The sequence below is a fragment of the Hylobates moloch genome, unplaced genomic scaffold (assembly GCF_009828535.3).
Source record: "Hylobates moloch isolate HMO894 unplaced genomic scaffold, HMol_V3 SCAFFOLD_2, whole genome shotgun sequence".
NCBI lineage: Eukaryota > Metazoa > Chordata > Mammalia > Primates > Hylobatidae > Hylobates > Hylobates moloch.
The window spans coordinates 82,205,604-82,223,650 of NW_026652277.1; the positions used below are offsets into that span (position 1 = coordinate 82,205,604).

An 18,047-nucleotide genomic window follows, 5' to 3' on the forward strand; every position below is an offset into this window, starting at 1 on the left:
AAATGCAAATCAAAACCATAGTGAGACATCTCACTCCAGTTAAAATGACAGTCATCAAAAAAACATAGAATAATGGATGCTGTTGAGGGTATGGAGAAAGGGGAATTCTCATACACTGTTGGTGGGCATGTAAATTAGGAGAACTACTATGGAAAGCTATATGGAGGTTTCTCAAAATACTAAAAATGGAAGTACCATGTGGTCCAGCAATCCCACCACTGGGTGTATATCCAAAAGAAATCAATATGCTGTAGAGATATCTGCACTCTCACATTTATTGCAAGACTATTTACAGTAGACAAAATATGGAATCAGACTAAGTGCCTATAAATGAATGAATGGATAAAGAAAATATAACATATATACACAGTAGAATATTCTTCATCCATAAAAAAGAATAAACTCCTGCCGTTGTAGCAACATGGAAGGAACTGGAGGACATTGCATTAAATGAAGTAAGCCAGAAAGACATATATCACATATTCTCACTCATATGTGGGAGCTAAATAGAATGGATCTCATGAAGATAGAGAGTAGATTTGTGGTTACCAGGGGCCAGGAAATGTGGAGGGGACTGGGGAAAATAAAATATACATACATATAAAAAATAAAAATAATAAAGTTCAGGCAAATAATAGTTATTATATAATTATGTATAATAATAAATATATATAATAATAAAGTTCAGACAAAGGTGTGCTATTTAAATCAATTCTATACTGAATCCTGTTGCAAAGTGATAAATCATACCTATAATGATTTTACATAAAATCAAAAATTTCATACAGCAGTTCTGTTGAAATAGAATGACATCTTCACCTCTTTCTGAAAGCAAGTTTAAAAGGTCAAGTGTGCTTTTGGGTAAAGTATTACGTAGGTTTTATTCACAGGACTGCTGTAAACCATTGTTTACTTTTCAAAGTAAACTTAAACCAGGTTTGAAACGGTTTCAGAGAAGTAGGCTGCCTATTGTCTATCACCTTCATTTCCATGGGAGTTCCAAAGTACTCACCTAAGTCCATTTTCCAGGGCAGTATTTACAGGGATCAGAAGCAATTATAATTCTAGTGACGCAGACACTTTATAACCTCCAAGCAGAGACCTCAGATCCAGACACTTGCTTGTCCTCTAGTTGAGTTCTCCCTCTCTCATAGGCATTGCTGCTTAATCTCCCTCTCTCATAGGCATTTATCAGTGGGTAGAGAATACATGAGATAGGCAGGACGTGAAACTTTGTCCATGACTGCACTTTTGGAATGGCCAGGCATTTACTGCACGCTTCTTCAATGCCAACTACTTTTCATGTATTATTCATTTTAATCCCACAAGCCTATAAGATAGGAACTACTATTATCCTCATCTGTCAAATGAGGAAAATTAGGCTTGGAGAAGTTAAATAATATGTCCAAGGTCACTTGGGAATTGGTGCAAACAGAAGCCAAACCAATACTCCTCCTACTATGATATTCTGCTGTTAAAAATTTAGCATCCTCCAGGGTAGAGAGGCACAAGCCAAAAAGAGGCTTGACTATGATCTGGATTTTGGAGATGAGAGAATTGTGACAGAACTGAGTACCGCTGTATAGTGCTTCTGTGTTACAGTAATGGCTCCACATTCCTGTTTGGACATTAGGTACCATGTGGTACTTCCTGGCTGGCGTATTTAATTGTTGGTAGAAGACCTCCAGTAACACTGTCTTCTCTGGTGAAGTGATCAGCCATCTTGGAAATGCATGTTGAAATGGAAGTAAAACAAGATCAAAAAGCCTATCCTGGACAATCACCTGGACTAGCAGTATACACTATGGGAGGCAGAAATAAGATTTTATTAAGTTAAAATTGTGATTTTTGGGGGTTATTTAATATTACAGCATTGTCATTCTTATCCAGGCTAATATGAGGAAGGTAACTGCTCCTTTTATATAGTATTCATTATTTTGCAACATAAAGTCTACAGAGCAAGCATGTGATAACCTACAGAAGAATGTGAGAATTAGGGCCCACACCCATTGAGTTTTAATGAAAACACAGTTTTCATCTCCATTTTGATACTTAGGTGTGTGCAAATGTGCCTAGAATAGAACTGGGGTTTCCTCTTTTCTAGATCAATAAAACCCTAATTAGTTGACTTTTCTGGTCTACTTCAAAACATTGTTTTTGTGTCATATCATTTGTTTATTCTTGATCTTCATTTGCTTTTCCTTTGCCCAAATACTGTGGCAGAGGAAGCTTGCCATATGTTTTATGAATAAACTCATTTATCAGAATTATTATTTGTTCATTATAGACAATCCTCATGAACCCATTAGGGCAAGACCAAGGGAAAAGTAAGCACAAATCTCAATTACTCTGCCTTGGCCCAAATGCCTTCTGTGTTCAGGTAGTTTAGTGTCAACAGGTTATGGGGTGTGTGTGTGTGTTTTCTTTTTAATCAGTTCCTTTCTTTGAAATAGCTGACTTTGCTTTCACAGATGATCAAGTTGTGAAGTTTTATTTTCCATGAAAACAAACTGAACTGAAACTGAAACTTCTCTACCAGTTATTCAAATAGATTATTTTATGCCTCATTAGCATCAATTATCTCTAGAAGGAAGTATGATAGGACTTTAAATGGGTTACTGCACTACAGCTAACAGCTGGAAACAAACTATGCTTCAAGCAAACAAATGAAAATAGCAAAGAGACTTTAACCTGGGAGCTTACAGAAAGAGACTGATGAAGAGAGGTTGCAGACGAAAAGTCTTGTGGAACAGTGGAGGCAGTTCCAGTTCTCCAGGGGGTCTAAGATGTACACTTGATAGAAGTGCTTGGCACCTGGTAATGAGTTTTGTCCATTGATGCTGATAAGAAATGCTAATACATTTTATAGAAGGCTTAGCAAAGAATGCCTTATAAAAGGGAAAAGTGTCATTCTATAAAAAGTCAGTCTCTTTTTGTTTTAGACTATTTTCTGCTGTTATAACAGGATACCACAGACTGGGCAGTTTATAAAGAATATATATTATTTGACTAATTGTTCTGGAGGCTGGAAAGTCCATGATAATGGTGCCAGACATCTGGCAAGGGTTATCCCATGGTGCAAAGTGAAAGGAAGAACAAGCCAGCAAGCGAGACTCGGGGAGAATAGGGGCTGAACCCTCATGATAACAGACCCATGCCTGTGATTAATCCATTCATGGGGGCGGAGTCTTTAAGACTGTATCACCTTTAAAAGATCCCACCTCTTAATACTGCCACAATGGCAATTCAATTTCAGCATGAGTTTTGGAGGACACATTCAAGGCAGTGTATTTTTTAAAAACTTGAACAGTGATTTTGTTTTTTTTTTGAGACAGTGTTTTGCACCGTCACCCAGGTTGGAGTGCAAAGGTGTGATCTCAACTCTTTACAACGTCTGCCTCCTAGGCTCAAGACATCCTCCCACCTCAGCCTCTCAAATAGCTGGGACTACAGATGTGCACCACCATGCCCACTGATTTTCGTGTTTTTTTTTGTTTGTTTTGGGTTTTTTTTTTTTTTTTTGAATAGACGGGGTTTCACCATGTTGCCCAGGCTGGTCTCAAGCTCCTGGACTCAAGAGATCTACCTTCCCAAAGGGCTGAGATTACAGGTGTGACCCAATGTGCCCAACGCAGTATTTTTTTTTTTCCTCATTGTGCTTGACACTGCCAGTTGCTAGGGATGTAGGGACAAATAAGCACATAGGTGAAAGATGTGTGTCGTAACTTCACAAAGTACTCTAATGTACACTCTATCAACTGGGTGTCAGTCAGGAAGCAGTTAGCGTGCTCACACAGAGTAGAGTTCAATAAAGAAACTATTTATAGGGGAGTCACCACAGTGAAGCAAAACCAAGATAATCTAATATCCCAGAGCTAGTAATAGCAGGACATCACTACCAAGAGGAGGTAGTGGTTACTCGTCCCCAGACAATATATACAGTGCGTAGGGCATCCCGTGGAGAAAGTCATTTGACAGGAGCCACGGAGCTTCCCAGGGAGGGAGCACATCTCCTGCTAGTGCCTCCATTTGCCCAAACAGAAGCCCAAGGATGAAGGAGCTTTGATGGAGGCCCTCCAGCTGAGCTGCATGGGGCCCGAGTTGGGGGAAGAAGGCTGGGGGCAGAGTGGATATAGAGAGGGAAACAGAGGCTGTCCAGGACATGGACATTAGCTCATGGGTATTTACAGTGGCCCCATAATAATAATTGTAATAATTGACCTGAATCGAGGGCTACCTATGTGCCAGGCAGTGTATCAGGGTTTTACATCTCATCACATCTGTACAGCAACCCTATGAAGTGGGCCTCATTATTCATACTTTCATCAAGGAGGACTTCAAGGCTTGGAGACATCAATTTGCCCTTTCACCCAGCTAAAAGTAGCAGAGCTGTGATATAACCCAAGGAGTCTATTGCTAGAGCCAGGGTACCTGGCTTCCTGCTCATTTTTCACTTAGAGAAACAGAAGCTTATACAGTTTAAGGGACTGATTCAAGTTAACATGGCTGTGAAATGATGATCCTGTGATCAGTTTTTCCTCTAAGGCTTACACTTGTCCCATGACATCTTGCAGTTATGAGGGAGGTGGGTGAGATGGGATCATGTGAACACAAGGCAATTTGAGCTGAACAGAGAAGACTTGAGTTTGCACTGTTTTCTCTGTCTAAATTTGTCTGTTTTCTTCAGGCTAAGGGAGTAGCGTGAGTGAAATCAGGAAGGTGAAAAGTGTGGTTCTATCAGGCTAGAGTCAGAAGAGAAGAGGGTGGTAGAAAGGCTGCTAGGCGCAGCCTTTAAGAGATCAAGGGAGTAAAAGATGCCACAGAAGCCAGCTGCCTAAAAGGGGAAGAATTCAATGAATGGAGCACCAGGAGAGGCTTAGAGGGATTAAATTATATACCCAAGAAAATAACGACAGGAGTAGAATGACATTTATCTCACTTAAAATATTGTTCCTTTTAGGAAAGCACACAGCCTGCCTTTATATATGCCCCTATTCCACATCAGAAGTGCTGGAATTTTCTAAAATTCCACACCCTTCACTGATTCTCAGCGAGAAACCTGAAGAGGCTAGATTTTGAGTTGTCCAGTTGGAATGTTCCATTTTCCTATGACTCCCCTAACTCCCTTCTCCCTACCTCCTCTCCCATCCTACCACACCTTCCTAACTGTGTTTGAAATAACTTCATTTCCTATGGGTTGGTATCCATTCATCCAACTGATAGCTGAGACCCACCATGCTAGGCATTGTTTCTAGGTGCTGGGGATACAGCAGTGAACAAAACAGAAATCTCTACCCGCAGGAAGCTTAACTTCTTCCAGGAAGAAAAAAAGTAAAATGTACAGTCTAGTGAGAAGTGCAATGGAGAAGAAAGCCAAAGGAGATTTTGATGGAGGATACAATTCTGAAGACAGGTGAAGAGATGACATTCAGAAAACGCTTAGTGGATGGGAAAGGGGGCCGTGAGAATATCTGGGGAAAGAACATTTCTTAGGGAACAGCAGAAGCAAAGGCCTAAGGACTCTGGCTTTTACTCTAAGTGAAATAGGGAGACATTGAGTTATTTCCCCAGAGAAAATACATGACTGGAATTAAGTTGTAAAAGGCTCGTGGTAGCTGTTGTAAGAATGGGCAGTAGGTGGGCAAGTCCAGAAACAGAGACCGGCTAGGATGCTATTGCAATAATGAAGGGGAGAGATTATAAAAGCTGTGTTGGATGTGGTGAAAAGATCGGCTTCTGGATGTATTTTGAAGGCAGAGATGACAAGATTTGCCCCCAGATAGAATGTGGGACAGAGAGAAAGAGGTGTCAAAGATGAGGCCATGACTCTTGGCCAGGAAACTGGAAGGATGGAGTAGCCGTTTTCTGAGTTGGTGAACACAGTGACAGGGGCAGTTCACTTTTGAACACGTTAGGTTTGAGCTGCCTGTTAAATGTTCAAGGAGAGATGCTGCATAGGCAGTGGCTATTAGATACAGGAGTCTCCAGTTCAGGGGAGGGATGCACCAGCATGTAGCTGTCACTTAAAGCCATGAGGCTTCTTGAAGGGGTGTACTTGGCTAAGTGCTGATTTGGAAGCACTCCTGCCTTCAGAGGCAATGTAAATGAATGCAACAAGCCATGGAAAGAGAGGTTTGGATAGTTGTAAATCAGAGTTCACAAATCTTACCCAAAGGTGGCAGCTACCTCTCAGATCCAGCTGATTTCTGCAATGCTAAATGCACAAGGTGGCCCAGTGGGATCAGAACTCCCCAACAAAAGATATTTTTCAGCCTCCTAATTGGTGACCTCTGCCCTACAGGCTGGAATCTGGAAATGTGGTTTTGTGTTTATTCCTCAAGCCTATAGTGCCATTTGATCAGCCTCTTCTCTGCTCACAGGCTCAGGGTTTTCACAGTATCTAATGCTTGATGTTGTGGGCCTGGGTTCTGCTTTAATTCATAAATCTGGGCTTCACCTTTCAGAGGACCAGTGGTGTGCTGAAACTGGCTACTACTGGCTCATGTAAGCCAATCTTAGATTTTCAGGAATTTTGTAAAGATGGATGATAAACACAACCATTTAAAAAAATAAATTATATAAACTTACAGTTATGTAAATTTTATTAAAAACAAGGTCAAAAATACTCAAAACTTATCACTTACTGCTTATTTTACTACATTTTATTATTACATATACTCCTGGGATTTTTTCCTTCAACTATATCTGTTTTCTGGAAATACTACTTAATGGTGTATCTCTTCCCAACTTTGCTTCCAAGAACTTCATGTTGATAGCTTGAAATGAGCCATGTGGAAGTATTTACATCAAGGAAATTGTCAAACAATACAAATCAGTCCTATTTTCCCCAGAGAGCTAGTTTTAAATCTTTACCAGATACCACTGTACAAATGTCACCTTTGGGACTGCATCACAGCTGGCTGATAAAAACTAGAAATGACAATGATAGACACAGAGAGATAAGTTTAGATGTACAATTCCTAATTCTCGACAGGATATTTACCTGATGATTAAAAATATAGGTCAAAGAAATTGTTACATGCATCTTCAGAGACTGGCTTTGAAGCAGCCACATCTACAATCTGCACCTCCTGCTTTTCCAGTAGCGATGACAAAGATTGATGGGATAAACAACAGAAGGTCAACAGAGCCATGCCACAGGGAATTCCCTGGAGAAGAGCTTGACATTTTGAATCAGTGTTTTCTGACTTCCACCCAATGATGTACCCTAATATAAAAATGCAATTGAAGAGTACATCGTTTTTCCTCAGCATTCAAGGGCAGGTAAAGAGAGATAAGGTATAAGCAGGACAGTGGAGAAATGACTCTTTAGGGAACAAAACATATATATTGCATGTAAAAAATTCTGTGCCTTTGTAATAAATTTGTCTCCAACCATCGAGGAAGGCTTCAGTTTGGGTGTAAGATAGCTCTCATGTAGGTAAAACCAAATGAGGCTCACTTTCTCCTTCCAGGTTTCCTGAAGCTAACCTTTTTCCTTCCTTTTTACATGCCCTCTCCACAAATAGAGTTGGTAAAAAGTATCTGTTACAATGACCCGGGCTTTACCATCCATGGCAAATCTTTCTAAATTATAGGCCTTTCCTCATAGAGACCATTTACGGTGGGCATAATACAAGGCTGTGTTCAACCATGCCACTCTTTGAACTAGCTGCACCATGTTATTACCACACTAAACTGGAGTGGCCAGTTTTTCTATAAATAAATATTCTCCTTGCTGGGCAGATGAAAATCCTTAGTAGCAGTTCCTACATTACTGATTTGCTCGTTCCTAGCTTCTCTGCTGGGAATGTCTTTTGAGTTGTTTTGAAAAGAGAAGTCTTGTAAACACTTGACTGTTGCCGGACTTAAGAAAAATCCGATTAGCAGGGAATCAACAACATTATTACTCAGCTGGGTTCCCTGTAATTCCTCCATCTCTGGGCCAGGTGGGTGGATGGGGGTGAGGAGGTTTCAAAGAGATTGTGTGTTCTTCCTGGATTCCATTTGTTTCTTTGCAACAGTCCTTTAATTTTTGTGGTGTTGGAAATGGAGCTAATAATGACAATTTGAACACAACTGGCTTCCTCTCTCTGAAGGATAACAAAGCAGAGATTATTGGCTTTGACCAGACAAAAGTGGCTAGATGTTTAATGAGTCACTCTTTGAGACTCCCCAACACCCACAGAAAATAAAGTCCAGGAACTCACTAGGAATTGGATAGCTCCTCACACAGCCTCCTAAGACCATAAATACATTTTATCTTCAGGGCAGTGGTTTTGTTATTGCTGTTTGTCTTGTTTTCTTTCTTTATAAAACACTATAAAGAGATATGTGTATTCGAGATATTAAAAGGTAGGATGTCTTGTAAAAGCCTCAGATGCCATCTGAATTCCTTCATTGCCATCTCTTGGGTTTCTGCAGCTATATCCTCTGGCCCTGGCAACAGCTTCCTGTTCACAAACCTGTGCCACCAGAGTCAAATCAGCTCTGTGGATTACAGCTGAGTTCTAATCTTTCACACTCGTTCTGATGTTGGTGTCTTATAAACTGGCTCTCTCACACACCTCTGTGCTATTACCTGAATTCTCAGTCTCTTCACTCTTGCTTTAGGGCTTGGCTGAATATGCTGCCCTAAGCCAGACTTCTCATGGTTGAGTTCCTGCTACCTCATAGCACCCTCTATTCCTGGTAGGGTCTACCTGCCTTACTGGGCAGCATGTGGCCACTGATGGCTACATCTCCTGCCATGTGCCCAACTGTTTGGCCTTTTACCCATTATAGCCTGATTCTCAGCCCTGCTACACATGTGACTCACAAGAGAGCTTTTAAGAAATACTTATGCCAGGGCCCCGCCCCTAAGAATTCAGAGTCAGTTGGTCTCATGTGATATTGATATTTTTAAATGAAAGGTTCTTGTTATGATCTGAGCTATTTAGGGTGTTACCTCATAACACCCCTAAAATTCATATATTGAAGTCCTAACCCCCAGTGCCTCAGAATGTGACTGTATTTGAAGATAGCATATTTAAAGAGGTAATTAAGTTAGAATGAGGTTATTAGGGTAGGCCCTAATCTGACTGATGTCCTTCTAAGAAGAGGAAATTAGGACACAGAGACAGACACATAGAAGAAATGTTATGTGAAGACAGTGAGAAGACAGTTATCTATAAACCAAGAAGAGAGGCTTCAGAAGAAACCTGCCCTGTGAACACTTTAATCGCAGACTCCTATTCTTCAGAACTGTGAGAAAATAATTTTCATTTAAGCTTGCCAGTCTGTGGTATTTGTCATGGCCACCCTAGAAAACAATATAGTCCTTAAATAAATTCAATAAGTAGCCAGCAGTGGGGACCAGTAATCTAGTGGTTCTCAACCATCAGGTGACTTGAGGGTTTGTTAAAGCACACATTATTGGATCCTACCCTCAAGGGGTCTGGCTCAATATATATCCTGGCCTGACAATTTGCATTTCTATCAAGTTCCCAGTGATGCTGACATAGCTGGTTCTAGGACCATATTTGCAAATCACTGCACCAATTTATGTGTTGTAATTGGTGTTTGAGTCTCCAGCTTCCCCTCTCAACTCCCGCCACTTTGTGGAACACCCTCAGTGCCCAGGGGTCTCTTGTCCTTGGTCCTGGTTCTCCCTGGGCTGCCTTGGTAAGTTACTCTTGATTCATACACATATTTCCTTAGAAACGTGGAAAAATTTTAGTGAAAAAAACATGTCTGGGAAGAGTTACGATCTCAATAATCCTGTATATGTATTTGTGAATTTATGTATCTTTCCACAAAGAGTTTCAGGCAACTACTAAAACTTGGATGAACTGGGTCACTGCACATATGAAGATCTGAATAAAGGTTTAAATCTTAATACATTAATATTAAATGCATTTTATAGTTTCTGTGGGATTAATACTTACTAGGTATTAAAATATTTTTTTCTTGATTTATTAACATTTGCTTTGAAGAGCCAAAAATAATAATGCTGTTTCATATTGCAGAGACTTTGCAGTGTGCCAATAAGAGGATGTATATGAGACCCTTACTCGTACTTTTCTCTTGTGAAGCTAATCACACTGGACCTTTAGGCCCATTCTTCCTGACATTTAGTCTTTGACTCTGAATTAGCTGGGGCATGAGAAGTTCACCACAGGAAGGTCCTGCCCTTTGTTTGCTCCTAAAGGTTCCTTTAAAGTTCAACTTGACCAACAGAGCATTGCAAGCACTCCAGAGGAGAAGACAGCCTTGCTGTGTCCAATCCACTTTAGTTTGTAGATTTCTTGTCAGTCACTTTTATGCCCCCACTGGATAGGACAGTGTGAAGCATGGATTAAGTATGCAATAAATGGTTGTTGAATAAATCAGAAAATTAAATGCATTCTGCACAGAATATGCTATTTCTCACCTTTGTGCTTTTGTGTGTGCTCTTCCTTCTCCTGGGCTGCTTGACCCTATTCTTTACCTAACTTGGACTTCAAGATTTAGTTGAAAAAGTTATTATGAACAGAGCTTAGGCCCTAGCAGAGTCCATAACTGTGCTCTTTCTCCCATTTGCTTTGAAATTCAGTGGCCACCGATTTAGTAATCCTATCAATAAGATAGGATCCTATCAATAAGATCAACCTTTAGAGAGCCCTGTGTAAAGTGCAGTCACATGGGTAATCTCCTTTCATCTTCACAAGAGTCACCTGGTGGTGGGGGTGGGGAGGGGAAAGCTTTTAAACACTACACTTTTCAGCCCCACCTAAAACCGTTAAATCAGAACATCCAGAGGTGAGTGCTGCGAATTATCATCTTATAAATGTCTTTGTGATTTCAATGTGCAACCAAGATTGAGAATCACAGAGTCAAAGGGTCCACACCTATGGCACCAAATATCAAATGTAAGTCTTCTTTTGATGAAATGAGCTCTTACAACCTCAAAGAGATTTAAAAATAGTTCGGAAGGAAAGTTCTCTTCCAATCTTGGTCTCTCTGCTCCGTTTTCATTTTTGTTTCATTTCCACTCCTCCATGTTTCTGCTCTTCTCCACAGCTTGGAACCCAGTTCCTCCGCCTGCTTCCTAGACTAAAACAATTTCAGTCCCCTCTTACTTCCTCCTGTTTGCTTCCCCAATTACCACGAGCTCAGCAAAACAGAAATAAAAACTATTCTCCAATCAGCTCTTGGGATATCTCAGTCCATCCCAACACTAGTGTTTTGACTACCTTTTCAAAGAAAGAAAGTCACTTGAGAGAAAGGCTTGGCATGTCTTTTTAATCTTTGGTTACAATCATTCAACAAATGCAAGCCCATTACTTTCTCAGCGATAAGTCTGGAGGCATGGATGATGTAGGGATTTGTAAATTGGGTTAAATATTTTGTAGTTTCCTTATTGGAGGCCCTTGAAACTTTCTGCGGAGATACAGGTTCAGAGAAGCACTTGCAAAAGATAACAAGGGCTGCAAGTAAATTCAAGGGGACTAAGAAATAGGAGACTATTGGAGACAAAGATTGGAGTTGTGAAAAAACAAATGGGAAAATATTTTAGATATAGCATCTATAAGGCAGCTTAAGATGATACAATACCCCATTCTCTGTGCTGTCACATTCGATGAGGGAATTAGATGTCACTGTACAGGGGACTTCCAGATTTTAAAATGTGTTATGGAATAAGAGTATTTTAATATCTTCTTAGAGTGTACAATTTATCACTTCTCAGCCTTGCTTCCCTTTTTAAATTAAACTAAACTTGGCTCTTAAGCAAAGAACGGGAGTAGGGAGCCAAGGGTAATTAAAAATAAACTGGATTTCTCATTTTGATCAACACAGGTTTCTGATGTAAGTGTTCTGCAAACACAAAAAATGTTTTATATCCAACAAACAGGTTTTAAGTCAGCTGGAAGCAAAAACAACAAAAAATTAATATTAATATGTCTCATCTTTTTCTTTACTCTGTTGGTTTGTGCATGTCTCTGCATGTGTTCATTATAATTTGAGATCTTAAAAGTTGTTAAATCAATTGACACCTGAAAGTTACAATGTAGTGGAACTTCTAGAGGCTGTACATCACATTTCACGCATAGATTACTGCTCAGGGTCCACCAAACTTCCTGGCATTCAATGCCTTTTCCAGTGAAATCTTAGAGGAGTTCGTGGAGTGCCCTGTGTAGCCATTTTTAGTTGGCCATGTTACAATATGCCCAGCACAGTCCTAATTTATGCCTGTAACCCTGGCCTAGTTTTAACCTTGCTCCTGTCATTTTCAAAAGTTTCCTGATGTAGACTATGAATCGTTTGATCACCTTAGCTGTGAAGGATAGAACAAATGCTTGTGTTGTGAATGGGCCAAGGTTCTCTAAGAAAAGACAGTTCACTTTTCCCTTCCTTCATCACTCTCTGAGTAACTGAGCTGTGTGAGGCAGGATCATGGGCTTCAGGGAGTTGGGACTGGGAATGGCCAAAGGAAAGGAAATTGGGGTAGCAGGGGAAGATTAGAGTTCCAAGACTAGATTTCTCAAAAGTTCATCATACATGATAGGAGTTATAAGAGAGCAAATGAAGTTTACTATTAATAATATACCAGTGGATCTGGGCAAAAATATTGAAATAGGACATTCACTTGTGCTGAGAACCAATCTTAACATCTCACTGGCAAACTGAGTTAGAAACTGCCTAAAATTCCAGCATATCAATGATAAAAATCAGGTCAGGCATGGTGGCTCATGTCTGTAATCCCAGAGCTTTGGAAATCTGAGGCAGGAGGATCACTTGAGGCCAGGAGTTGGAGAGTAGCCTGGGCAACATAGCGAGACCCTGCCTCTAAAGGAAAATTAGCGGAGCATGGCGGTGTGCACTATGTCTCAGCTGCTCAAGAAGTTGAGGTGGGAGGACCACTTGAGCCCAGAAATTCTAAGCGGTCAATGACATTTCTGAAGGTGAGAAGTCCAGGGGACAGGAAAGCCAAGTTGGGTGGAAACCTAAGCAGGCAGGCAGCATAGGGAGAGGAAGGAACTGGCCTCAGCGTCAGTGAGCTGGCTTTTATTCTCATAACTTATCCCCTGGAGCTAATGACTCCAGCAATCTTGAACAAGTGGACTAACCTCTCCGTGCCTTGATTTTCTGATCTGGGAAATGAGAAGAATCAAGCTTTATTTCACTATATCTCTGACAAAGATACTGTTTTACTTTATAACTGGAAATCTTATTTCAGTATTTTTCTTTCTAGCCAGAAGCTTCTGAAAGAGAAGGAGCAAATCTGTGTCCCTCAATTATTTATGGAGCATTTTCTTAGACTAGGTTACCCCTGGCTAGACGGAAACTTACTACTGCTTGTTGAAAAGAAACTTCAAAATTGTGTTGTGTGTATTTTCGCCTTAAAATCCGTTTTGATTCAGATGACGTATGTACACACCTATACAAATAATGACATTGATTTTATTTTTATTTTATTTTTAGAGATAGGGTCTCACTCTTTTGCCCAGTTTGGAGTGCAGTGTTGCGATCATAGCTTACTGCAGCTTCAAACTCCTGGGCTCAGCTGGTGCTTCCACCTCAGCTTCCTGAGTAGCTTTGACTCCAGGTACACAGCACCATGTCCACCTATTTTTTTTTTTGAGACAGGGTCTCACTATGTTGCCCAGGCTGCTTTCCAGCTCCCGGCCTCAAGGGATCCTCCCACCTCAGCCTCCCAAAGTTCTGGGACTATAGGCATGAACCACCATGACTTAGTTGGTTTTGATTTTTGTGGCTTCACAGATTCATCCATAAGAGAAAAGAAGAATCCTATTGAACCCTTGAAAGTAGAAATCTAGATTCATTTTTTGTTACATAAACACAGACTTAACATTTGAGGAACTAACTAGTCTCAAATGCTAGAAGACAGCAAAACAAAAATGTTGTTTATATTAAAAAGGAAAGCATAATGAGTTTCCAAAATCTGATAAAAGATGTCAATACTGATAGCCGAAAATTGGAGAATTCTTAGAAATGCAAAGTAAGTAAATATTGTTTTTAACTCCATTTTCTAAAGCACTGGATCTTTTTACTCCTCTCCCCACTCATACTCCACAATATAGTGTCTTATTGACACTTGCTTCTCAAATGGGGTTCTAGAATTGTCCAGCAGCATGGATATTAACTGTGAGCTTGTTAGAAACACAGTCTCTTCAGGGCTTACTCCAGAGCTACTGGATCAGAATCTGCATTTTAACAAACTCTCCTAGTGATTTTCATGCACAGTCAAGTTTGAGGAGTACTGCACTGGAGAACATTTGGCTATAAATGGAAGAGATCATGAAAACAACCTTGTCAAATAGAGAAGTAAGTGAAATTAAACTGCCTTGTGCTTGCCACTAAAAGGAGAAATTGTATTAATCCTCTGAGGGTCCGTTTCTTTTTCTCCTGTGTATGCACTGATACCCATTTCCATCTTTCTTTGCCACTTGCTTATAATATCTTTCTCTTTTATATTATATATGATGCTTACATGTAATTATGCTTAAACTGTATAATTGCTATCACTTTGCAAAATTTCAGACTTCCTCTAATATTACTTCACTCTGAAGCCTAGGATATGCTGTGTTTACACAGCCTCTATCTGTTTCCTTTTCTCTGAGACTCCTTCCCCCATTAAAGCAGACATAATACAAAATAGAAGAATGGTTTGGCTTGGGAATGTACTGATTCTGGGAGTGCAGCCATGGAGCAGTGCCAGCCAGAATTGGATGAATGATATGAGGGGTACAGTGAGACCTGGGATCTTCATTATCAAAAGGAGGGGCATATTTTAGTTATGGGCAATACAAAATTTTGCTGCGACATAAACCATAGCTGATGAGAATGTTTGTTTCAGTCTGCCTTGAGGGCTGAAATATGGCATTCTTTTGGTTGTTAATGCTTTCTGGAAGAACCATAAATGGGAGGAGAGGCTTAGAAATTTCCTTTTCTTTTCTACTACATTTCCAATGATACATTATAAATCTTCTTCCCCATTAAAATTCAAATAAAGAATATAAACCCATCTTGATTAAGACAAAAGAGATGAAATAATACAGTTATAGAGTGAAAAGAACAAGAACTTTAGAATCAGACTTACTGGAGTTGACATCCCGTATCTGTCCCTTTACAAACTGTAAACTGGATCAAATTCTTGACCTCTTTGAGCCTCAGATTTCTCATCTGTGAAATGGAGATTGTGATACTTATTTTGAAGAATTGTTTTAGAGAATTAAAAGAGATAATGTTTTAGAGACCCTAGAATAGGAACTGATAATTAATCACTCAACTAATATTCATTATCTTCCTTTCTTCCTATTCTGAATCAGCGGGCAGGATTATTTTAATGTGACTGGCTAAACACCACTGAGAGATAGTAATTGATGTGAGTGAAAGCCAAATTGGTAGATGTGATCTCCACACAGAAATGTTATAAACAGATGCATGAGTATTTTTTTGTGCGGGGTTACACTGCTGTGCTGAGGGAATAGGGCTGATTAATTTGGATAAACGTTAAGATTGGTATGGTTCTACAATTCTTCTGCAGTCTCCAAAAGGAAGGAAAGAGCCGTAGAAATCCTCAAATATTTTCCAATATTTAGGCGGGACCATTCCTTTCTACTGTTTCAGTTTTGAAGACTGTGCAGAGAGTATTTTTAAAAGGAAAACATTACTGAAATGAATACATGAATATAACTTTTCTATAAAAGTCATTGTTGTCTCATACATTGAGGCATTAGTTTAACATTTAACTATTTATTGTGCCAGAGTACTGAGTTAGGTGTTAGGGATACATGAGTCAACAAAAAGGCCAGTTAATAAATATATATAATTGCAAATGTTGGTAAGGGACCAAAGAAGAAAAAGGATGTTATCACAATGTAGTTCCTTCCTATAACCTTAGTGTTTCTATCTGGAATAAAATAGTCCTTTTTGCCCCCTTTTTCTCTTTACACAAGTTTAGCTTGGGTCCATATATCTCTCATACTTTGTAAAACCACAGCTTTTAAGACATATTTTTCTTGGTGTTTGGGATTAAATTTCATTCAGCTTCCTTAATTCTGCTAAATCTCTTTTTAATTTTTCTTCTACAACCTGATTCTAATTGCAAATTTGCATTGTATGGGATTTTTTTTTATGAGAAAAGAGAAACTGAGACTAAATTCTAGCTACTTTATCCTTGTCTACAGTAGGTCTACTAAATTGTTCATACTCAGAAAATGGGAGAGCAGGACCACAATCCAGGGACAAAGAAGATTTTGTTTGTCAGTTTACAGCTGGGCCGGCGCCATTCACAGGCAGTTTGTTTAACCAAGGTAAATAGGATTTCAGCTGGATCCTGAAGTGGGCATATGTACATGATGGGAGAAAACATTGTGGTAGATGATGACTCAAATTGCCAATGCCTCTCTATATCCATATCCTTTGACTTCCCAGACTCCCATTAAGGGGTGGAAGTTATTTTCCCGCCTCTGAATCTGAGCTGTATTTGTGACTTGTTTTAGTCAACAATTAGGAGGAAGTGAGTTTTATGCCACTTCTAAGCCCAGGCTGCAAGAGGCCTTGTGTTAATCTTGCCCGTAATTATGAAAATGAGCTGAGGTGTCCCGTTGGTAGGTGGATATATGTGGCTCGGTTACCTCTATCACCCCAGACAACAACCTGACTGTTGCCAGACATACGAGCAAAGCCATCCTAGACCAGCTAGTTGACTGTGAATGCATGAGTAAACCCAGTCAAACCTGGGTCAGATGAGCAGGACTACATAGCTGAACCATAAATTCAGAGCAATAAAAAATATTCTCAGTTTTAAGCTTCGGATTTTGAGGTGATTTGTTTTGCAGCAATAACTGATTATAAATATTTGCTACTTGAATGATTCCATGGTTTTCTAAGGTGATGTCCATTTTTCCTTTTCACCATCTCATTTTTGTATGAATTCCACCTTTAGCAAAGTTCTTTTATCCTCTGATTGGTAAGAAAATCCAAAGGCAGAAGTGTGCAGTGAATGTTTCATAATAAAGCTTTTAGGAAAAAAGCATGTGTATGTGTACAGATGTGTATACGTACGTGTGCATATATATACATATTTGTTGTACATTTTACATATAAAGTTTATAAATGTGATATAATAAAGTATAACACAAATTTATAAATAGTAAAATATATAATACCCTTTTGTAAATTCCACATATCCAATTGATTCTTACAGTATACTTTTGTTATTTTTTGTAGAACTCTTGTATGCATAACCAACTTATGGTTGCAATGCTACCATGATTTCACAAATGATTAGATCCCAATCTGCTACCTCTTTTTCCAATAAATTTGTTGCCATTAAATCCTATATGTGATTTATTGTTGAACTATTGCTAACCCTTGTGCAAAGTTATGTTCATTAAATTGAAATTGCTTTTGGCTTTAATATTAGGCACAACACACTGTTAAGTTTAATTGGCATTATTAACAATTTCTCCATCATTTTCTTTAGTCTAAACAATCAACAGAATTCTAAACCAAGTCCTGATTTGTAGTGTTGGCTCCTTTCTTCCGTGAAGCATTACCATCATGACCATTTTCAAGCTACTAGGGTGATGTCACCGAACACAGAGTGGGGAAGAGAAGCACGGTAGTACACCATCTTATAGTATTTCTGCCATGCTGATACAATAGAGTTAAATAGCCTCAAAAACATAAGTAATATAAAATATAGTAAAATAATTAGAAAGTGATGAGTTTTGGGTGCTTATAACCCTTATTTTTAATATAATTTATTGAATTGTAAGTTCATATAATTTTTAATGATGGGCATGTCCAACAATTGGCTTGTTAAATTTCTAAAAGTATTAAAATGACATTCGGGGATGGATGATCAAAAAATAATAAAAATATTAACAATCAAATAAGCTGGCCTTGGCATACCCCTGCTGAAGGACGTTGGAAACACCCAGTGGTTCTAGGTATAATAATAACTCCTATGCATCGAATGCTCACTAAATCCCAGATACTGTTCTAAGTACTTTAGTGAGGTGATGTGGAGGAGTTGACAGGGAAGATGGAAATCT

The 18,047-nt window shown here is 39.2% G+C and overlaps 1 long non-coding RNA gene across 1 annotated transcript; it reads left to right on the forward strand.

Annotated features, from left to right (window-relative positions):
• The first annotated feature begins 9,499 nt into the window (after positions 1–9,499).
• LOC116475382 (uncharacterized) lies at positions 9,500–10,396 on the forward strand. Its single transcript, XR_004249905.1, has 2 exons — positions 9,500–9,663; positions 10,008–10,396. It is a non-coding gene; the product is annotated as an uncharacterized LOC116475382 (long non-coding RNA).
• Positions 10,397–18,047: the final 7,651 nt, after the last annotated feature.